This window comes from Ambystoma mexicanum, chromosome 11 (genome assembly GCF_040938575.1).
Source record: "Ambystoma mexicanum isolate Mex_15411 chromosome 11, UKY_AmexF1_1, whole genome shotgun sequence".
NCBI lineage: Eukaryota > Metazoa > Chordata > Amphibia > Caudata > Ambystomatidae > Ambystoma > Ambystoma mexicanum.
The window spans coordinates 1439894060-1439916813 of record NC_090934.1 but is presented as its reverse complement, the minus strand read 5'-3'; the positions used below and the strand labels follow the sequence as shown (position 1 = coordinate 1439916813).

Sequence of the window (22754 nt, the reverse complement as noted above, 5' to 3'; positions counted from 1 at the left end):
GACGGAAGACCCCTCACATCAGGGCCCATAAGCCTGCAGACCAGGGAGATCCAGCTTTCAATAAATCACCATCAGGAGCTGATCAGGTTTGACATTAAGTCAGCTCATTACCCCTTGGTACTGGGCATGCACTGGCTACAGAAACACAACCCATATATCAACTGGTCTGCGGGTTCTCTATTCCTAGGCTCAGAGTTTTGCATGTCTCACTGTTTATCCCTAGAACCTCCATTAACACACCCAAAGGAACAACAGACACCACTAATGGTATCCAATGTCATGCAAGTTCCTGAGGCCTACCAAGCATATGCTGATGTGTTTTCGACTGCCATTGTCCAGGCCTTACCCCCACACAGACCTGAAGACTGCGCAATAGATACGGAACCCTCTGCAGTGATTCCCTTCAGCAAGATGTTCATTCCTTCCGAACCCGTGAAGAAGGCCCTAAAAGAATACCTGGATACCAACCTTGAAAATGGCATCATAAGACCTTTGAAATCTCCTGCTGGTGCTGCTCTATTCTTTGTTCCCAAGAAGGATACCAAAGAACTCAGACCCTGCCTTGATTATCGCGGGCTAAATCAATGCACCCTCAAGGACCGGTACCCGTTACCCCTGATTTCGGATATCCTGGAAGCCGTGAGAGGCACAGTAATATTCACCAAGTTGGATCTCATGGGCGCCTATCATTTGATCCGTGTCAGGGAAGGGGACGAATGGAAAACCGCCTTCAGAACACCCTTTGGCCATTATGAGTATCTAGTCATGCCCTTTGGAGTGGCTAACGCCCCGGCAATTTTCCAACGCTTTATGGACAGGGTGTTTTCTGACATCCTGTTTCTCCTTGTTATTGTATATCTAGATGACATACTGATCTTCTCGAAGGACCCTATACAACATGAAGAGCACGTGAAGGCAGTGTTGCAGAGACTCCGAGATCATAAACTCCTGGCCAAATCTGAAAAATGCTTGTTTCATGTAACCTACGTTCATTACCTAGGATTTATTCTTAGCCCAGAAGGAATTGGTATGGATCCTTCAAAGGTAAAAGCCATATTGACCTGGCCTGCTCCTACTTCCGTGAACAAATTCAATCTTTCCTGGGACTTGCCAATTTCTACCGGAAATTCATATCTAATTTCTCCGAGATAGTACAACCGATTGTTGCTCTCCTGAAGAAAGACACTCCTTTCCTCTGGTCAACACCACAAGATATGGCTTTCCAGCGTTTAAAGGCAGAGTTTACACAATCTCCTATCTTGGCTCAACCCGATACTAGCCGTCCCTTCCTGGTAGAAACGGACGCTTCAAATTACGCCATTGGCGCAGTCCTGAAACAAGAATTAGGAGATAAACTGGAACACCCAATTGCTTACCTCTCACGAACCCTGACTTCTAGTGAAACACATTATTCAGTCCTGGAAAAAGAATTGTTAGCCATTCGCCAAGCCTTCACTGAGTGGCGACATCTACTTCTGGGAGCTAGACATGCAGTTCAGGTCCGTACGGACCACCGGAACCTCCAGATTCTACAGTCTTTGGAGTGTAGGAACAGTCGTCAGGTGCGTTGGGTATATTTCTTCGCCCAGTACCAATTCCATATCACTCATGTTCTAGGATCGCAAAACCTGATTGCTGACGCCTTATCTCGACGACCTGACTACGAGTCCACTGAAGACGAGGCATATCCTCAGATGTTTTCCCCCACGATCTTTGTGGCCCAGGCAGTCAACCTCCTTGAAGAAATCCAAGCCCAATCCCAATCCTCTGATCTGTGGAAGGACACATCCAAAAGAAATCAATGGAATATAAAGGTCCGGGAAGGTTATTTGTTCAAGGACAATGTATTGGTCATCCCTACAAAAAAACTACAACAGAAAATAATGAATCTCTGTCATGATACCCTACACTCCGGACATCGTGGTGTCACCAATACCCTCCGTCTGATACAAAGGCAATTCTGGTGGCCTAGGATGAGACCCGACGTACGGCAGTACATTCAATCCTGTGTTGTCTGTAGCCAAAATAAACACGATAACAAGAAACCAGCGGGCCTTCTACTACAACCTACACTGCCAACAAGGCCTTGGGAGATTATCGCTATGGACTTCGTTGTGGAACTGCCACCTTCCCGTGGGTACACCACCATCATGGTTACCATAGACTTGTTCACTCATATGGCTCATTTTACGCCCCTGCGTAAATTACCATCCTCTTCTGAACTAGCAGGAATCTTCCTGGAACACATATTCCGTTTGCATGGACTCCCTTCCAAGATCATATCGAATCGCGGACCTCAATACATCTCACTATTCTGGAAACATCTCTGTCAATGCTTAGGGATCCAACGTGCCCTTTCGTCAGGTTACCACCCTCAAACCAACTGAATCACAGAACGTGTCAATCAAACCCTGGAACAGTATCTTCGATGCTTCGCCACCAAGATCCAGGATGACTGGTCGCTCCTGATACCCGTGGCTGAATTCGCCTACAACAATTCTGACCATTCGGCACTTATGATCAGCCCCTTTTATTGCAGTCAAGGATTTCATCCATCGGTCCTGCCTTCGGTTCTTCCTCAATCTACACCAGTACCTACAGTTGACTCCTGGATCAAAACCCTTGTCGACATACATAAGGAAGCCAAGGAATTCTTGGATAAGGCCAGGAAACAGACCAAGAAATATGCAGATTCCAGAAGAAGACCTGGCCCTTCTTATGCAGTCGGTGACCAGATCTGGTTATCCTCAAAATTACTACCCCGACATCTACAACCTAGTAAACTGGCCCCTCGGTACTATGGTCCATTTTCCATTAAAGAAATTATAAATCCTGTTTCTTATCAGATCAAATTGCCAGAATCCTGGAAGAAGATACACCCAGTCTTGCACGCATCTTTACTGAAACCCTACTATCCATCCTCCCGAAAATCCTCCAGACCTCCTCCTATACTGGTCGATGACCAATTGGAATATGAGGTATCTCGGATTTGTGATTCCAGGTATAGAAGGGGCCAGCTTCAATACCTGGTTGAATGGAAAATATATCCTCCTAGCGAAAGAACCTGGGAGCCTGTCTCAAACATCAAGGCCCCACGGCTGCTCAGAAGGTTCCATCTCATCCACCCGGGCAAAACAGGAGGGAAGGGTCTTCGGAGGAGGCATGCTGTCCTTTCTTGAGGGTTGTGTACCTACTGACCTCAAGGAGGCCTTGATCACCCCCTTGCTCAAGAAAGCTTATCTTGACCCACTCATAACCAAGCACTATCGACCAATAACGAATGTTCCATTCTTACTGAAGGTAATGGATTGAGCTGTGTACCTTCAGCTACAAAAATTAATCGAAGACCATGCTATACTTGGTCCCCGTCAATCAGACTGTCGTGCTCGCCATGGTACGGTAAAATCCAGTATGTCTTCCATCATCGATCATGGCCAACCAGCTCTTCTGATGCTGTCAGATCTCTCTGCCACATTCGATTTAGTCGACCACAAGCTCATGGCCGCCAGGCTGCAATCTCTGGTAGGCTGTACCGAGTTAACCACTCAATGGTTAGTCTCTTTCCTGGGCCCTTGCGTCGCTTGAGTGGCCATGCATAATTCCTCTGTCATGAATCGCAGGGTGCACCCCTTTTGGGCTTCATGGTCCCTGTCACAACGGGCTTGTACACATTAATACTTCCAATATGGCCGTCCAGCGTATTTCCTTCTCGCTCCATGCGTTGGACGTAGCCTTTCTCTATTTCGAGACCACGCCTTCAGACCACGCCTTCAGTGGCTCCGCGCATCTCAATGCTATTGTGAAGTAGCTACCAGACGTGTGCTCCGTAGCTCGTGGTTCTTCTCTTTTTCCATACCCGCTTTCCCTTCCTTGACCTCCCCCTTCTTCTTACCTCCCGGATTCGAGTTCTAGCAAACTTGCATTGCCTCCTGGATTCCTGGATACGGCCTCCTGGAAAACTGAACGCATTCTGGATTCGGCAGAGACACGGCCCGCCTTCTTCAAAACCCGCTCCATCCGTAAGAAGGCATCAACCAAGGACGCCAGTAAAGAACTGACTCGGGTGAGAAGGAGGGAACTCCTTGACATCCTCATCCACTCCATCAGGTTTAATGAGCCTTTATTAAGAAAAAAGTAAGAATAATTAGGCAACAGTGTCCTATGGCAGAAATGGCCTCCATACATATAAAGAAATTGAAGTGACGCTCACCGTGTCCAGCTATTCCCTCGAACCTTGGAGAAGCAGAACCTGCAAGGAGACAAAAGGAATTAAAGAGGCATAAACAGGATATTTCATGCTGGGATGATATACACCCTAGGTCTAGTGCATGCATAGCGTGATGTGCCTTCTGGTGTCCCAGTAAGTGGCGTAAATATAGCAAGAGGCTTGAACAGGAAAACCTGTGCTTCTTCGCGATCAATGTATCTAATAAGGAGACAATCGTATGGAGTACTTAGAATGGAGCATGCTAAGACATTTGGTTGCGCTATATCTGCAATTAAGGGACAACAATTATGTAGCATATTACTGGGTATTGTACCTTGTGTGATCTCATGGAGCACCACCCTACGGAGGTAGAAGCAGGTTGCAGGCAATAGCTTTGCTTTACGGCTCTCACGAAAAGCACGCCATTGTCAAGGATGCGTTACACTACAGGCTAGGCAGTGAACGCATAGCAACGGACCCGTTAGGCTGGACTTCAGTCAACCTACAAAACAAACGCATACATGTGTTCAAAATTGACTGTACATATGCGTATAGCAAGACTATGTAGCCGCATGGAGCGGTCAAAAACTTAAATTCAGTCACCCAAGTTAACATACCTCATCGAAGGATTCCAAATGCTGAGTTCGATTGAAAAAGCAGCCGCTCAAGTGTCCGTGGCCACTGTAGCTAAGGGAACAATTCTGTCACGTCTGTCTATCTAGATGGAGGGGGGGAAATGTCAAAATAAACAACGGACTATGGGAAAAAGCTAAAAAGGCCAGCAGCCATCTTCAAGAGTTAGGTGGCAGAGGCTATGAAGCCTTGTATTCAATATTAAGTATGCAGATGATCCAGAATATGTATCTATGCACCATCTGACAGAATGCCTGGCACTAGTGCAAATTAACTAATCATCTCTGATACTGATGTGCCATGGAAGTATACCTGGCAACAATATAAACCTCAACGTTAACTTCCCGTTGTGATTTGTGTTATGGACGGAATGTTCGAAACTCTATAATTTGTCATATACATATAGTTGTGAACATCATATAGTATCTGATAAAGATATGTATTTTTCAAAGTTGAAAAATGAACAATGTTCAGATTTTTAGATAGACAATCGTCCTTTGTAGAATGTAACATGTACCATTCTCAAGTTTCATCGAGGGATATATAAATCCGAACAGGGACTAGTAACTCAAAAAGGAACAGTACGTAAACAGGTGATAGATCTAGATCGACAATATACAGTAACATCCAGTTTAAAAAGTCTGCCTATTTACAGTTTACTTTATGGATACAGATTAATACCATACTATTGTTAATAAATATAGTATACAAAATTGAGTCTCAATAGTGTCCAGTCTGTGTACATACATTCTTCAATCTGTAGTGGTATATGGTCATATTATCCATCTTACCAAGGTTTTAAGAAGGAAAACATAGCATCATAAATGTATTCGGAAGAAAACATATTAAAAATAAAAAAAACAATTGCAGTGGTACAGACATTCCCATCAGAACAAAAAAAAGATAGATGAATTCAGGATGAATACACATAGTAAAAAATAATATTGGGCAAGAGTCCATGCAACAATTTCAGTAAGTAGATAGCATGCGGTGTACATTCCAAGAGCACACCAAGATATTTTATAGGTTAGAGTTCCTGGAATATAGGGGTCAAATAAATTCAAGGTAAAAAAAATACCCTTAACAAGTGCAGGTATCTAATCAAATTCTAAATGAAACCGCTCAAGGAGAACTCATCGTTGAGCCCTCTGGGCTGTAAGGTATCCAGTAGATCAATCCAAAATGTCTCTTTACGGGAGAGGAGAGATAGATAATCTCCACCCCGTTGGGGCCTTTTGACCACCTCAATCACCTGAAACTTCATTTGCGCTATAGTGTGTTGATGTTCAACAAAGTGACGTGCTACTGGAGATCTTATGTTTTTACATCTGATCATGGACTTGTGTTCCATCCATCTGTCTTTCACTGCCCTTGTTGTTTGTCCAATATATAGTTTGCCACATGGGCACTTGATGGAATAAATCACCCCTGCTGACAGGTAGGTAGCGAAGTCATGGATCTTTTTTTTTAAAACATGTTTGTTTTAAACCAAGGCAGGACAGTTTACAAATAGCAGTGCACAACAACTTTGCTTATTTTTAATAGTTCCCTTGAGTTCATACTGTCCCCCCCCCCCACTTCCCCTCTCGGGTCCTCTGTCTCCCTCCCCCAGTTCTCCCGTTCGGCGGCTCCGCCCGCTGCCCCTGCCTCTCATGTGGTTGCCTGATCCTTCAGGGCCCATAGAGTGTTGATCGGTTTGAATGTCAAGGCGGGAATCGCTGGTCATAGTCCAGTACTGGGGACCAGATGTTCTGGAAGCGGTGCAGGACTCCTGCCCTCGCTGCGGTTGCCTTTTCCGCAATCAGGATGTCCCATAGTTTTCCCCACCAGTGAGCCATACAGGGGCCATAAAGGGATTTCCAGAAGCGGGCCAGCACAGTTTCGACTGGCAGGAGGCATTGCGTTGATAGTTTCGCTCTGTTTCCGGAGCAGGGGTAGACCCCTGGTGTCGGGACCCCCAGTAGGATGGTTTTTCGGGTTCCAGTGGGAGCGCGCTCCCGGGAATCTGTTCGATAGTCGACAGGCACCGTACCCAGAACTGCTGGATCTTTGGGCAGGTCCACCACATGTGAAAAAAGGAGCCAGGCTGGGCGCATCCCCTCCAGCAGGAGCAATCCACTCGTGGGTTCATGTGGTGTAGCCTAAGCGGGGGGTAGTACCATCGCAGCATGAGCTTGTATGCGCATTCCTTGTTGGTGATACAGGTAGATGAGGCGTGGGTGCATGTCCAGATGTCCACCCAGGTTTGGTCATCAATCAGGTGACCCAGGTCAGCCTCCCATTGTCATGAAATCGCACCACCGCCCCCTTTGGACCTCCTGGTCCCTTCGACAACGTGCCCGAATGACCCCAACACCCTCTCAACATGGCGGACGCTGCTCCTTGGTGCACGGTGTAGTTTTCAGCACACCTAGATAAGCGCCACGCCCCTGCGGGTCTGCGCGTGTCAATGTGCTCACAATCCAGTGTTTGACTTCCTCACGCTCGCATCCAGGACTGATCCAGCGGTTGCCCTCGGACCACCTCACCGCCTACCCAGAATTACTGAGGCATTCGGAACTTACATGCAACGGCGGGTGCCACGCAGCGGCTCTCCCCTCTAGGACTGTTCTCGCGGTTGCCCTTGGACCGCTTACCGCTTACCCAGGATTTCTCCTGAGGTTCCAGACCTCACCGCTGCTATGTTCCACAACCCTCCATCCAGGACTGACCTCGCAGTTGCCAGTGAACTATCACTCTCAAAGGCTGAACCTCAGGTTACCTGCCACAGACCGAGTGGTGTCTGCAGAAGCCCGTCCTTATCTTCACGACACCCGCAGCTCTAGGAAAAGTGGGCAGACAACAAGAACGAAGCCAACCAAGCCTAAACAGGTGAGCCCCCAACCGAGACAATCATCTGACAAGGCAACAGATAAAAATCTTTCTATGCAGGATCTTTTGAGTGGTATTCAAGAACTTTACCAGGAAGTACAGAATCTTAAGGCAGAGAACGCCGCCCTGATGCAGCTGGTTCTCTCCCGTGATTCGGCCTATCAGGATAGCGCTTCCACAAGTGGAATAGTGGACAAAGATGATGACTCCGCTAAATTGCTCCGTCCATTCCTGGACTCATGTCTAGTGCACTTCACATTTAAGCCATACTACTTTTCCACCCCCAGAACTAAGGTGGGATTCGTCATAGCCCATCTTACTGGCAATGCCGTGGCTTGGGCCACCCCACTGGTTTCAGCAGGAGATCCCTTGTTGGATAAATACGACGGCTTTATCAAGGCCTTCAAAGAGATGTTTGATCGTCCTGACCAGGTGTATTCTGCACAGGAAAGGCTACTGGAGTTCCGCCAAGGATCACAGGATATGTTGTCCTATGTTACCAGATTTAATCAACTTGCCAAGGAAGCCGAGTGGTCAAACGATGCGTGCTTTACCCTGTTTCGTTGTTGCCTCACTGATGAAGTAAAGGATGAGCTAGCCAGAATTGCCCGTCCAAGTTCCTTCCAGGCCCTTATGGATTTATCCCTACAAATTGACTTCAGAATCCAAGAAAGAAAGGCGGAAAAGAAGAGAACGCCAAACTCCCCTCCCAAGATTTCTGTCTTCGCTCCTACCACAAAGGAAAACACTACTGCTGATGCCGAACCTAGGCAATTGGGAGCGATGAGGCCCCATCTCAAGCCAGGAAAGAAGACGTCGATTTGACAGTGGGTTGTGCATGTACTGTGCCTCTGACGAACATTTGGTCAGGAACTGTCCCATAGCACCACCCAGGCGTTCAGGAAACGCCAGCTCCCGATCCTGAATGGAGCCCAACTTCGGGAGACCAAGGACCGCTCCATCCCTCCGATCCTGGATCCTTCATCAAGTTGGAACCTGGTAGTCCTTGAAGTCACTCTGCTTCCTCCCATCGGAACACTGCAGACTGTTCTAGCCTTGGTTGACTGCGGTGCTATGGGCATATTTATGGATGACCAATGGGAAGCCAGGCATGACATTCCCAGAGAACAAAAGGATATCATTCAGACAGTAGAAGGAATCGACGGCTCTCCCTTGTCCTCTGGTCCCATCACCCAACAAACCAGGAAGATCACGCTATCAATCCGCAACCACCAAGAAAACATACAGTTCGACATAATCAGAGCGGCACACTATCCAGTGGTCCTAGGCATTCCTTGGTTAAAGAAGCATAACCCATACATCAACTGGTCTGCTGGCTCCTTATTTGTGGGCTCTGAATACTGCCTCTCAAACTGTTTGTCTTCAGTTACCCACCCAAAAGTTCCCAAGGTCGACCAAAGGAACAACTCTTCACTCTCCATCTTAAATGTCAATCATGTACCTGAGATCTACCAACAATTCTCTGACTTCTTTTCCACTGCCATTGTTCAAACCCTGCCTCCAAATTGGCCAGAAGACTGCGCCATCGACACTGAGGAAAACGCTGTAATTCCCTTTGGCAGGATGTTTATCCTATCAGAACCTGAAAAGAAGGCCCTAAGAGAATATTTGGATACCAATCTTGCTAACGGCACCATCCGTCCTTCCAAGTCACCTGCAGGGGCGTCCTTATTTTTTGTACCCACGAAAGACACAAAGGAGCTATGACCCTGTCTAGATTATAGGGGTCTAAACCAATGCACTCGGAAGGACAGATACCCCATACCTCTGATATCTGACATCTTGGAAGCACTTAGGAGCGCTGTGATTTTTCCAAGTTAGACTTGCGAGGAGCCTGCCATCTGATACGAATAAGCGAAGGCGATGAATGGAAGACCCCCTTTCGAACACCATTCCATTTTGAGTACCTGGTCATGCCTTTTGGACTTGCCAATGCTCTGGCTATCTTCCAGCGGTTTATGGATCGAGTTTTTTCTGACATGCTATTCCTCTTTGTTATTGTGTACCTGGATGATATTTTGGTGTATTCCAAAAATCCCATACAGCATCAAGAACATGTTTCTGCCATGCTATGTTTTCCCTATCCTGGGATAGATGGTTCAAATCTTCTTGATGAACTGAAACCAACTGAGCAGTCCAGGAATCAACAGAAGGAACAGGACTAGGAGCAGGCAGCACTGTGGGAAGTACAGAAGGATGAAAGCCTAGGTTGCAAAAGAAAGGACTGTTTTTTATAGAAGAGTGTTCAGAGTTATTGTAGGCAAATTATGCGACTGGTATGAGCACAGACCAATCGTCCTGAACCTTGGTGGAAAAACAACGTAGGTACTGTTCAAGGGTCTGGTTTACTCTTTCAGTAATGCCGTTTGTCTGGGGATGGTACTCTCTCGTTGGGTCAGGTAGGTGTGGCAAGGCTGTCCCCCGCAGATATTCCTCTTGTTTAGACCGGTCTCGTGGGGGTGCAGTCATTACGTGGGTTAGGTGGTCCACCGCCAGTTGTTGTTTCCTTGTCTCGGTGTAATGAGTCACCCCTTGTGGGTCGCGGAGCCCTTTGATGGTATTAGTGCATCTTGTTTTGGCCAGTTTAGCTACCAGTAGCTTGTTAGCTTTGTTGTTCTTAGCAAAATAGAATTGCCTAGTCTTGGCCAATAGTTGCGTGGTATGCTCAGCGTAGTGGGCCTCTAGCTTCTTTCTGTCTGTGCGGATGGCTCGTTGAGTCCTGGGGGACCACCCTTTCTTCTTTTGAGCTTCCTCTGCTGTTTGCAGTTCCTCTTCCAGGGCTTACCCGGTTTGTCTCCGGATCCGGTGAAATGCCACCCCTTGAGCTATCAGAGCTCCCCTGATCACTGCTTTCATCGCGTCCAAGTTTTAGCAGGGGAAGTGTCTATGACCGGGTTCTCCTCGAAGAAATTCTTAATAGTGGTTGCGATCTTGTCTCTAATTAGCATGTCATTGAGGATCGGGTCATAGAGCGGCCATCTGCCTGGGGTGTTAGCTTTGAGGTCCTGGGTCTGAAGTTCCATTATTATTGGAGCATGATCCGATAGGATCCTTGGGCCGATGGATACCTAGTTGGCGTAGGCGAGGGTTTGGGGCGAAGGTAGGAGGAGGTCAATTCTTGAGAAAGTTCGATGAACATAGGAGAAAAAGGAGTAATCTTTTCTCGGTGGGGTGGAGCACCCGCCATGAGTCCACTACTTCCAGGGTTCTGAAGAGGCGCAAGAGGCTAAGGGCTTGCGTGAAATCCCCAGGGGTGGGCGGGGGGTGGTATTTGTCTCTGGTGGGGTCTGGTACTCCATTGAAGTCTCCTCCTGTTATTGTTTGGCCTTCTCTGAAGCCCGAGAGGGTGGTATCCAATGAATCGTAGAAGCTTGCTTGCCCCGAATTGGGGGTGTATGCTGATATGAAGGTATAGAGATCTCCCAGTAAAAGGCATTTAACTGCCACGAAGCGGCCTCCTGGGCAAGTTATGGAGTCCAATATCTGGGGATTTAGGTCTTTCCTAAACAGGATCACTTTGCCCCCTTTCTTAGTCTCCCGAGGCGAGGAACTGACGTGGGTATATGCGGGATCGTAGGCATCCAAAGTCTGTCGGAAGGAGATGAGTTTCCTGGAGCATCGCCACCCCAGCTTCTTCGTCTTGTAGTTTCTGTAGGATCGACTTGCGCTTGGAGGGGGAGTTCAGCCCGTTAACATTTAGCAAGAGGCACCGTAGTGTCTGATGCTCACGGGCTAACGCCTCAGCTATCCCCTGATACGGGGGGGGTTGGAAGAGAGCTCATTAGTTGCCATCATAGGAGTGGGTTGGATGCGTGCTGTCCTGCTCTTGGGGTTTTAACACCGGTCTCCTTCAGGATGCCAACTCTTTAGCTAGCGGGGTGGTCGACATTGTGAGTGCGACATTGTGAGTGTGGCCAAACCTCTGGCCAACAGGACCATTTGAGTCAGTAGGAATAACATGTGTTTCCAAGGAAACAAAGATGGAACGTACTTTGGAATGGGCATAGGCCATGGGTGAAGCTCGCCGCAGTGGGTAGTAATGATCTTGTGCAGGGCCGGAAATGGTGCTTCGCTGTAGAAAAGGGTTGGGCGGCTAGTCCGAGAGTGCAGCAATCGATCCTATAGTGTGTCTTGAGATCTTTTTACATCCTCCTGTTGTTTCAAGATGCCCTTGACCATGAGGACCGCCTGGTTTGCGGGGGGGGGCAGTCTCCGGGCTCCCTGTTGCCTCCGGGTTTGGTGAAGTTGCCACTTTGGGGGAAGACGGGTGCATGATCTTGCTGGCATCATCCAGGTGGCTAATTCTCTGCAGTGTGCCATTAAATGTAAATTGCACTGCCGTTGGGAAAAGCCATTTGTAATGGACCTGACGTTCCTGAAGGAAGAGGGCTAGGGGTCGGAGAGCCTTTCTCCTCTGGCGAGTCAGGAGCGAGAGATCTTGATAAATCTGAAGAGGTGAGCCCTGGAAGGTGAGATCATCTCGTGAGCGGCTGATGGCGGAGATGGTTTCTTTCATGGAAAAGAAATGGACTACAGTGATGATATCTGGAGGGTGGTCCGAGTCTACCCCCCCGGCATGGGCGCATCTGTGGGTACGGTCCAGCAGTAATTGTGCTTTGTCCAATTGCGGGAGGAGGGCCTAGTTCCCTACATATTCCGGCAGGTTTTTGTCTGGGACCGAGGATGGTATTCCCCGGATCCAAAGGTTGTTTTGGTGGGCCCTGTTCTCCAATTCCTCTTGCTTGAACTTGAGGATTTCACACTTGTCTTGGAGAGCTCTTACTGCTTGTTGAATGTCCCCCGTGTGGTTGCCTGGTCCTGGGAGCAGTCTTCGACCTCCCCCAGCCTTTGCTCCACCTCAGTTACCGTGTTCGGTTTGCTTTAATTTGGTGGTGAGTTCAGTCATGCAGGACCTAAATTCGGCTTTAATGTCTGCCATGAAAGCTAATGGGTTGCCTATGGTGGCCGGGTATCACCCCCTCCTGGGAATCCTTTGGGGTAGGCTTGGCAAGGTCAGATTTTCTTCCTCTGTCTGGTGCTGTAAGCATGGTGGCGATGTCCGCGTTTTTGCTGGTTTTCGTTTGTTTGGACATAGTGCCGGATTGTGGGGCTGAAGAGGTGTTAAAGAGGCTGGTTTTGCGTTTAGCTTCAGGGGCGCTGGTTAAGGCTTGGGAGTGTTGGTCCTGGAGTCTGAAGGCGTGAGGCTCCCCAGCATCGAGGGTCAGTCCCGACAGGTCTGAGGATTGTAGGTGGAGAATATGTCCCCTCTGTCTGGTGAGGAAAGGAGGTAAGTCACTCCGCCACAGTGAGGCGTCAAAACTGATGGATCCCCTCAGGTTTCAGGTTAGGGGAAGGAGCCTGAGTGGGGAGGTGGGCCGGGGCACCCCAGGAAGTGGATGGCTGAAGAGAGTGCTGCTTCAGGAACAATGTGAGGTCAGAACCTCCTCCTTGGAGGGGAAGGGGCCGAAGCGGGGCATCCAGATCTGGTATAGTCCTCTTGCACCGGGGACTGAGTACACCACTACCGGCCTGGAGGGCCAAGTGGATGGTGTCGCTGCCTGGCGGGTCTGCCTGCCCCTGCTGAATGGTGGTGTGAGTTTCAGGACTTGGGGCTGCAGGCTGGGAGCCGTAGGACTGGGGTTGGGTGCAGATGGGCCTTTAGCGCTTACCAGATGGGGTCTGCCACAGTGTTGTTTGCGGGAGGCGTGGGGTCATCAAACTTGCTGAGGGAGAGAGTGAGGAGGTTCCTCCACTTCTTGGGCCAGAGGAGAGGCGCTGCATTAGGGGTATGGGCCGGGGCGCCCCAGGAATTGAGGGTGCGGGCTCAGTGCTGGATGGAATCTCTCTCACCGGCACAGAGGGAGGACTGGAGAGAGTTCCAGGGGCCGCCGGGGGGGAGGAGCCGTCTCTTTGCCCCTCTTTGGCACACGTTCAGTAAGCTCCTTTGGTGGGAGCCCGGTTCAGGTATGAGCTGGCCCCCACCCCTCCCTCGCCCCCTAGCAGCTCCTACCTGGTGATGCACTGTCTGTGCCGCCTTCTTCTATGGTGTCGGAACCAGTGTTGTGATCCCGCGCAGGAGAGGTGCCGGCCTGGTGTGTGCTGCGGGGGGACTCCCCCAGCCTTGAGGGGCACTGTGGACCTCGCTGTGCGGCACGCCGGGGGCCGCGTGCATTGGAGTAGTTGCGGGAGGGGATTCCGGGGGCACCACCCACACGGCTCCGGGTTGGGTTGATGCCGCGTGTCCTCAGTAGTCTCGGGTCCTGGGGTTAGCTCTGCTGTTGCTGGGGGCCGTCCTCGGGGCTCTGGAGAATGGTGGATGCCGTGGGAGCCGTCAGTGCTACCTCTGTACTCTGGGGGTAGGTGCAGTCGCCATCTTGGATTTTTGGCTGAGTTCAGAGGCTCCGGTTGAATAACTTGGTCCCACAGTCATGCCTTAGGTGTTGAAACGCCCTGGATGTTAATTGGGCCCCAGCTGGCTAGCGGGGCGCCGCATCTTATCCCTTTTTACAGCGGACTTCACTCAACTGGCCTTAGGGGAGCAGCCACATCGATGGTGCTCCAAGCCACGCCCAAAGTCATGTATCTTAATTTTCTTCCCAGTATGCGGGTGAGAGATGGTGTCTCTCTTTATAACTTTGTTACAATGTTTGCAATTGAGACAGGGAAAAGTATCCTCCTTCTTGGTTTTAAGTAGGAGTTGTTTTTCCTTACATGGCCTCTCTGCTCTGACTAATCTGTCCTTCAGATTCCTGCATCTTTTGAAGGCCATCATTGGTGCTTTTGGAAACAGTTTTAAATAGGGTTTAATCATTATGGAGGATATCCCTGTTTTTCTGGATGGCTCTGCTAATTTGGAAGCTCTGACGTGAACACTTTGAAATATAAAGAAGAGGTATTGATTTATTTTTATCTTTCAGTGTCAGGAGTTGTTCTCTGCTCAGCGGGATTGTCCTTTCCATTGCTGTATCCAGTATTCCTGCAGGATAACCTCTTTCCTTGAGTTTATCAATCAATTTGGAGCATTCTGAGTCCAGACCTGCTGGGTCTGAAATTATCCTTTTCAGGCGAAGCATTTGACTGTAGGGCAGACTACTCAGCATGGGTTTGGGATGGAAAGTTGTGTAATGCAGCAGATTGTTTGCATCTGTAGGTTTGTGATATATAGAGGTGGTAAGTCTCCTTTCTTTAATTGTAAGTTCCACATCAAGAAAGTGTAGAGTCGGTGCACCAGTTTCCATTGTGAATTTAATTTTTTGGTGTATTCCGTTCAAATAGCTGAAAAACTGGTCGAACTCAATCCTGGGGCCAAACCAGATCCCAAAGATATCATCAATGTAGCGTTTCCACATCAATATCTGAGGTGCCCAATGATGGTGTTCTAGGACATACTTATGCTCAAAATGGTACATGTATGTGTTTGCATATACAGGTGCCATCGCTGACCCCATAGATGTTCCGGAGATTTGGCCATAGTACTTCCCTTGGAAATGGAAGTAACTATTCTTGAGAATCAAATCCAGAAGTTCCACTGCAAATTCAGGATTGCCCTTGATGTCTGATGAATTGGAAAGTACCCAAAGTACAGATTGTACTTCATCATGCGGGATAGATGTATAGAGGCTGCAGACGTCCATACTAAAGAGAATGCAGTCATCACTAAGGGCTGATATTTCTTGTAGGCAGTTAATGTTAATTTTAAAGGATATTTGTACCGTGCCCTATCTGCCTGATTATCATTGTTTGACTTGATTGTTTCACAGCCATCCTCGGAACACTGTCTTTACTCTCCAGTGATACAGTTTGGAAAATGTAATTGTGTCAACGAGAAGGTGGAAAAATGTCATTTGGAAAAGGCAACCAATGTAATAACCTACCCTATAAATGGTAAGCATAGATGTGATTCTGATTAATGTAATTATTAAAATGTTCCAGTCATGATGCGTTTGTTATACCGGTAAACACTGCTGACTTTGGAAAGCATACATACAAAGAAAAAACAAACTCCCACTGTTGACCACCCAACTAAAATCCTGCATGCCACCTTTGTCTTGCTCAGTGTTGCAAGGTCAAAAGAAAAAAAACAAGCTGACTCCCAACCAAATAAGCTGAAAAAACAAGCGCACCTCTAAAACACCGTGGCTAGGTCTCAAAAGTAAGAAAGATCACTATAACGCAAATATACATAGAGAAAACGCAAACAAAAAATGTTAGAACAAAGCATTCATTAAAAAAATGTATTTTATTTTTAAGTTTTTATTATTACGTGTGCTTGCCACACAGTAATCTCTAACTCTTGTGCTCTCCAGCTTTCTGTCTAAAACATAATACCTCTCAATATCAACCTCCTCCATGGAATATGAAAGAAGCCTGGCTAGCACTTGTCAAACACAAGCATGTCCACATGACCCATTCCATCCTGTTTTTATTTTGTATGCAAATATATTTTATTATCTTTTGAGAAACCGTTCATTCCTTAATGAAATGGGGCATGTTGGCATTCCATCTCAAATTCCTGATTCTGTATCATGTGTTGTGGAGTTTTTTCAATAAGACAAAGGTACATGCTCACAAAGTAAAATGAGAACCTATATAACTAGAGCAAGCCAACATTTCTAGGGGCAGTATTTTTTTTACTTAGTTCAAACTTGAACAATTTAGTATTAACCCAGCTATTTCTCCAACGCCAAAATGCTAAATTGGTTCTTCCTTCCATCTGTTAAATGTTTATTTGTACCCATTTAAAAAAAATCAATAGAGATATTTGAACATAGAAAATACAGCACCACTCTCAGTCCTCTCCTAATGTCTATTCTTCGAGGAAAAAAAATCAAACGTTAGCAGTATAGAACCAAGATATCCCGCGCAGAAGCACACATTCCTTTTGGTCAGGCGACAATGAAAGATAGCTTTGAGCGATGTTATGCTATGTTAAAGGTACTTATATAGCGCACCGTCACCAATGGAATTGGTCCCGAGGCGCTCTGGCGGATCTGTAAACGAGAAGGTGGGATGGGTTAGTAAGGTGAGGAGGGAGTAGGATAGTGAGAGGAGTGGTGTACTGTTGGCAGCTTCAACTCGGTAAACACCGGGTGCTGAGCTTTGGTGCGAGTATTGGATCGGTGTCAGTCCGCGTGTGCTGTTGGTGCGGCTTATGTGTTGTTGCGAGTTGGTGACGTGCGTGCAGCTTGTTGTGCGAGAGATGGTTGTGTGAATTTTTTGAGTGAGATAAGTATGCAGAGAGTTTGAGTTTATATTGGTTAGTGGGTTATGACATTTAACATGCTAACATTCACAGTTCTGTCAGAGTGTAGTACTTGCCGACCTACACAATAATTACCTAGATATGGGGAAAGATAATGTTCTCAATTCTAAGTGTGGCATATGCTAACATTCATGATCCCATCTAGTTCCGACGCTGGCTAATGTTCACGATTACGTCCAGGTGTGGCACATGCTAATATTCACAATTCCATCTAAGTACGGCATGTGCTAATAATCACAATTCCATCTCAGTGTGGTATATGCTAATAATCACGTTTCCATCTTGGCGTGGCACATGCTAACATTCACAAACTTATCTAGATGTGATGCAATGCCAAAATTCACAATTCCATTTAGGTGAGGCAAATGCTAACCTTCAGAGTTCCATCTAGTTGCGACGAGACTATAATGCCCGAGACTCCAGGTTTAGCTCCTGCTTTGCCAAATCTTTGTGAATCCCTAGATTTGTACCTTTTTATGAACTAATCCATGCGTATGGGGAGAACTTTGTCTAGAAGGCTGTGGGCAAGCGCACCAAAGCATTAAGGTTTCTTGCTTTTTTTTATAGGAGTTCACAGAAATGCTACATACATTTCTTTCTCTTTCTTTTTCTGCTACTTTCATTTCCCACTCCTTGTTAAATACTTTTATCTTTGCTTTTATCTCGCAGTGACTTCTGAATATGTTTGCACACTGAGGATCATTTATTTTGGAAGGTTAAAGATACAGTACTTGTATAGTGAGATATGAATTTGTTAAACTTTGTTTCGTGGAATGTGAAGGGCATTGGATGTGTGCTCAAACGGCGGAAAGTTTTAGCGCGATTATGGAGGAGTGGTGGTGATGTCATATTCCTTCAGGAAACACATCTCAATGAACAAATTGAGGAATATTTGTCTACTCGTAGATATCCGCAAGTGATTTCAAATTACTATGACTCTAAATATAGGGGAGTTAGCATATTGTTTAGAAGAGGATTGCCAATTAAGGTTGAAAAGGTAGTAAAGGATGAGGAGGGACGTATCCTATTACTTGATAAGGTTTATAATGGGGGAATGTTGACTATTGGGACAATATATGCTCCATGTGCACCAACTTTAGGCTTCTTTAGAAAAGTGGCAAGTCTTTTATAAGAAATGAAGTGGGAGAATATAATTTTGGATGGTGATTTCAATTTGGTAATGGATAGTACACTAGATAGGAGATCAGATTGTAGGTACAATGGTGAGAAATTTAGTATGGAATTGAAACGGTTTGCGTTTTAGTACAATCTTGTGGACATTTGGAGGGTGCTCCATCAAGTAGATAGGGAATATTCATTTTACTCACTGGTTCATAATTCTTATTCACGTATAGATTATTTCTTCATTAGTGATAAACTGGTTGATCAAACACTCTGTTCTAATATTAAGGAGAGACTTATCTCTGAGCATGCGTTAATTGACCTGAGCATTAGTTTGACTAATATGGGTAGTAAGAATAATAGGTGGAGAATGCAAGGGAATGCTCTCAATGATTCAGTAATTGGCAAAGATTTAGATAATTTTATTGAGATGTTTTTTTATGGAGAATGTGGGCACGTCAGATATCAAGGTGGTTTGGGATTGCTTTCAGGCAGTGTTGAGAGGTGAAATGATTTGCTGAACCTCACATGCAAAAAAAAAAAAGAAAAAGGAGGAAGTTGAGCGTCTAGAGAATGAGGTGGTGGAACTGCAGAAATGTTGTGCACAAGCTGAATCTGACTTCAAGAAATCTAAATTGAAAAAACTTGAGGAAGAATTATGGAATCAAGAGCAGACACGGGCGGGGAAGGGATTGTTTTATACAAAGCAATTATTTTGGGAATCTGGTGACGAAAACTGTAAGATATTGGCAAATAAGCTTAAAGGTCTAATGACCGAAACGTACATCTCTTCCATCGATAATGATGAAGGGGAGTCGTTCCACAGGAGTGCAGACATTTGTACAATGTTTAGATCTTATTATGAGAAGTTATATAAGGAGGATTTGCATCCTGTTGATTCGGATCTGCAGATTTTTTTTGATGAGATAAATCTTTCTAAGTTGAAAGGGGATAAATGTGAGCTACTTGAATCAGTGATTACTGTGACAGAGGTTAATACTGCTATCTTGAAAGATGGAAAATCGCCGGGGCCTGATGGGATTGTCTCGGAATTATATAAGAAGTATGCTGAACAGCTCTCACCATTTTTGTGTGCACTTTTTAATGATTTTTTAAAGACTGGATCTATCTGTGCATCGATGACAGATGCCATAATTGTTGTTATTCCAAAATCTGGTAAAGATCACAGGAAATGTGGGAGCTATAGGCCGATTTCATTACTAAATGTGGATTTTAAGAAATTTACAAGAATATGGGCAAATAGGTTTATGGTGAAAATGAAGGATTTGGTAGATGAATCGCAAGCTGGCTTCATCCCAGGGAGATATGGATATGATAACAACAGGACAGTATTGAATGGCGTTGGGAAGCATTATAACAAGGGCTCAAAATGGATCATAGGGTTGTTTGACAAGGTTAATGTCATGATCTCTGCTTCCAAAAGGTCAGGGTTTTCCCAACTCCCTTGGAAGCAGATCCATAACCCAGGTTCCGAGTGCCAACCAGTCCCAATTGTGACCTTTTGGACCCAGTCCTGGCACCAGTGGCACCAGGCTCATAAATATGCCCAGTCCCAGCGCTGGAAGCGCCGGGCACATAATGCTTGGGTGGACTTACCTGCAGCAGACCATGCTGCTTACTTGCCTGCCAGTTGAGCCTCTGATCCTCTTCTGTTTGGAACTACTTTTCCTGTTGGGTGGGGCAGGAGCCACTCCCTAGATTCAGAACACTGGAACTCTTCTGGAAAGCAGGAACTCTTTTCTTACCTAGGCGTGGCTGTGGAAGGAGACACCTAAGCACTACAGGAGGCTATTTAAACCACATCCGATGGATGAATCTTGCTTTGCGTTATTCTGCATCCTCTGCAGCAGAACGCTCATCGTGTCTTCTGCATCTGATCCTGGGCCTAAGGAAAAAGGCTTACCATCCTGAATCCAGTCTTCAGCAACACCTATAAAGACAAGAAAGAACAGGTTAGCATTACGGTCTTCAGTGACAGCTCTTCACTTACCTGGTCCATCGGCTGTCACCAACGCCTCGCGCTGCATTCCGACATCTGAAAGACAAAGGCTTACCTACTCTTCGTGCACTCCGGAGGTCTTCACACTGCATTCCGGCATCTGAAAGACAAAAGCTTACCAACTCTTTGCACGCTCCGGAGGCCTTCGGCGCTGCATCCCGCATCTGAAAGACAAAACAAGGTGCGTTTAAAGACATTGGGGAACTTTAATACTCGCGTGCCATTACTCCTTTCCGCATCTAACCCAGTGGGTATTCCGGCACCCTGCAGCCGCTCCGAACTTGTACCTGCAAAATAAAAAGACAGTTAGAGCGCATCGTGAAGCAGGCAACAAGCGCTTACTTACGTGCTTCCAGGCGCTTCTATTCATCACACGGGCTCCATCTTCAACTCACTTCAGCCCGTCATCCGCCATCGCCGGAACCCTGCAAAACAAGAAACATCATTACTAAAGACTTTAAAGACATTAGAATTACTCGAAACTTACCGTTCGTGCAGTAAACGACGGACAGCAGTCCTCTGAAGTCAAGAGGCCTGCTCCCCTTATCCAGTGAAGAAACTGGTTACAGCACCCTGCCCCGAGGCAGATGGAGAGCACGGCATTCACTTACCTAAGGTGAGAGCGTTAACCTTTGGGGTTCTACAGGAGAAGAGAAAGGGAAGAAGAGAGAGACATTCAATAACCCAGTTCCTTAATCCCATATTTTCTATCTGCAGACATCTTACCCTTCGAGTCAGACATACAGTGCACAGAGGTCCAGCCCAAAGAGCCAGCCGTGTGTTACACATCACCTTTGAAGATACGGTGTCGCCCAGTCAAGACCGGCGCCTCTACGGGAATCAGGTGAGCGTTAGTTAATTGCCGTTTTTTAGAATATACCTTGTTGAGCAAGGGTTTTAGGCCAACTTTCATGTCTATGATTACATGTATTCATCGTGAGGTCAAAGCGAGAGTATCTGTGAATGGGCTGATTTCTGATTCTTTTCCGCTAAATAAAGGAACGAGACAAGGATGCCCTCTGTCTCTGTTTTTATTTGACCTGGCACTTGAACCGTTAGCTGCTTATATTAGGCAGTGTGAAGAAATTAAGGGATTGTGTATTGGAAGAGTTGAGGTTAAAATCTTATCCTGTGCAGATCACATGGTAGTCCTGTTGTCAAACGGGGAAGTGTGTGGTTTGTTATTGAAACAGATGTTTGAGGAAGTGGGTAGGTTATCTGGACATTAAGTGATTTGGGACAAGACTAAGATTTTCCCTTTATCTAGGATTAATAAAGAAATTCTGAATATGTGGAATTGTAAATGGTCCCCTGAGGGGGTTAAATATCTTGGTATTCATATTACTGGCGATTTAAATAAAATTGTGCAAAATAACTGATAAGGTGTTGGACAATATGACTTACTCTATAAGAAGATGGGGAAGATTTAAACTTTCTTTAGGGGCGAAAATAAACGCCATTAAGATGGTCCTATTACCAAAAATACTCTATATTATTCAGTCAATCCCATTTTTGATCAGTAAGAAGCAGATATTAAGAGTTGATAAGGTGTTCCAGAATGTTTTATGGGGCTTGGATAAAAGACCTTGTATTCCACGGTATATATTAATGCAGAAGATTGAAGAGGGTGGGTTTGGCTATCCTGACTTGCATAAATACTGTAAGGCATTCTTGCTTAAGAAAGGATCTTATTATTATAGAGATGATGGTTGTAAAGGACCTATTTGGTTGCGCATGGAAAAGGATATATGTAGACAATATCATTTGAAGAGCTTTTATACTATGGGGAAAATGTCGACTAATAGACTGCAACTTAAATCGGTACTGGCAACTAGACCAGTTTTTTGGATGTGGTTTGGAGAGAATAAGCAGTCGTATGGATTTAGTGAAGATGCTTCACTGTGGTGTAATGAAGTTCTACAGCTCAATAACAGATGTCTTAACTGGCAAAGTTGGATTAGGAAGGGTATTTTCACTTTAGGGGATTTATTTGATGGAGATCGTTTGCTGTCTTTTGAAGAGATGCAGAGTAAATTTGGTCTGAATGTTAGAGAAAGAAATAGATATGCGGATCTAAGCTTGTTAATTAATCTTCGGAGAGGCATGTTCAATTGTTCAATGGGAACTAGACCGGATTTGAGCCAACTACTTATAGGACAAGAGTATAATGCTCGTACATACATGAACTTCATGTACTTGGATAATAGACATGTTGAGGCTTGGGGGAAATTAAGACAGGCTTGGTCAGTGGATATGAATACGAACTTTACGGATACTGATTGGAAGGATATACTTAGAGTGAGTGCCACCTTAGGAGTGGACTGAAATCTACATTTGATCAGACAGAAAATAATAGGTAGGGTATACTGGACTCCGGTTAAAATGTATAGATTGAAATTGCAATTAGATTAATTGTGTTGGTGGTGTGGGAGTGACAGAGGTACCTTGTTACACCTTTTTTGGAGCTGTCCGAGAGTTCGTAGCTTTTGGAATGAGGTAATTGACAGAATTGAGTTGACTATGAGTGTAATTTTACGGAGGTAGGCGGTTAATATCATTCTTCTTCTGCATAAAGGTTGGTATGAAGTTTCTATGAAATACAGGGTATGGATTGATAA

The 22754-nt window shown here is 46.0% G+C and overlaps 1 protein-coding gene across 2 annotated transcripts in view; it reads left to right on the top strand.

Moving 5' to 3' along the window:
• LOC138504521 (uncharacterized) overlaps nucleotides 1-22754 on the top strand; it is a 263829-nt gene that overhangs the window by 157095 nt on the left and 83980 nt on the right. For both annotated transcript variants that reach the window (XR_011279858.1, XR_011279857.1), the window contains one exon: nucleotides 15493-15616. The gene's annotated coding sequence lies outside the window, so the exon portion shown is untranslated. The remainder of the gene's footprint in view (nucleotides 1-15492; nucleotides 15617-22754) is intronic.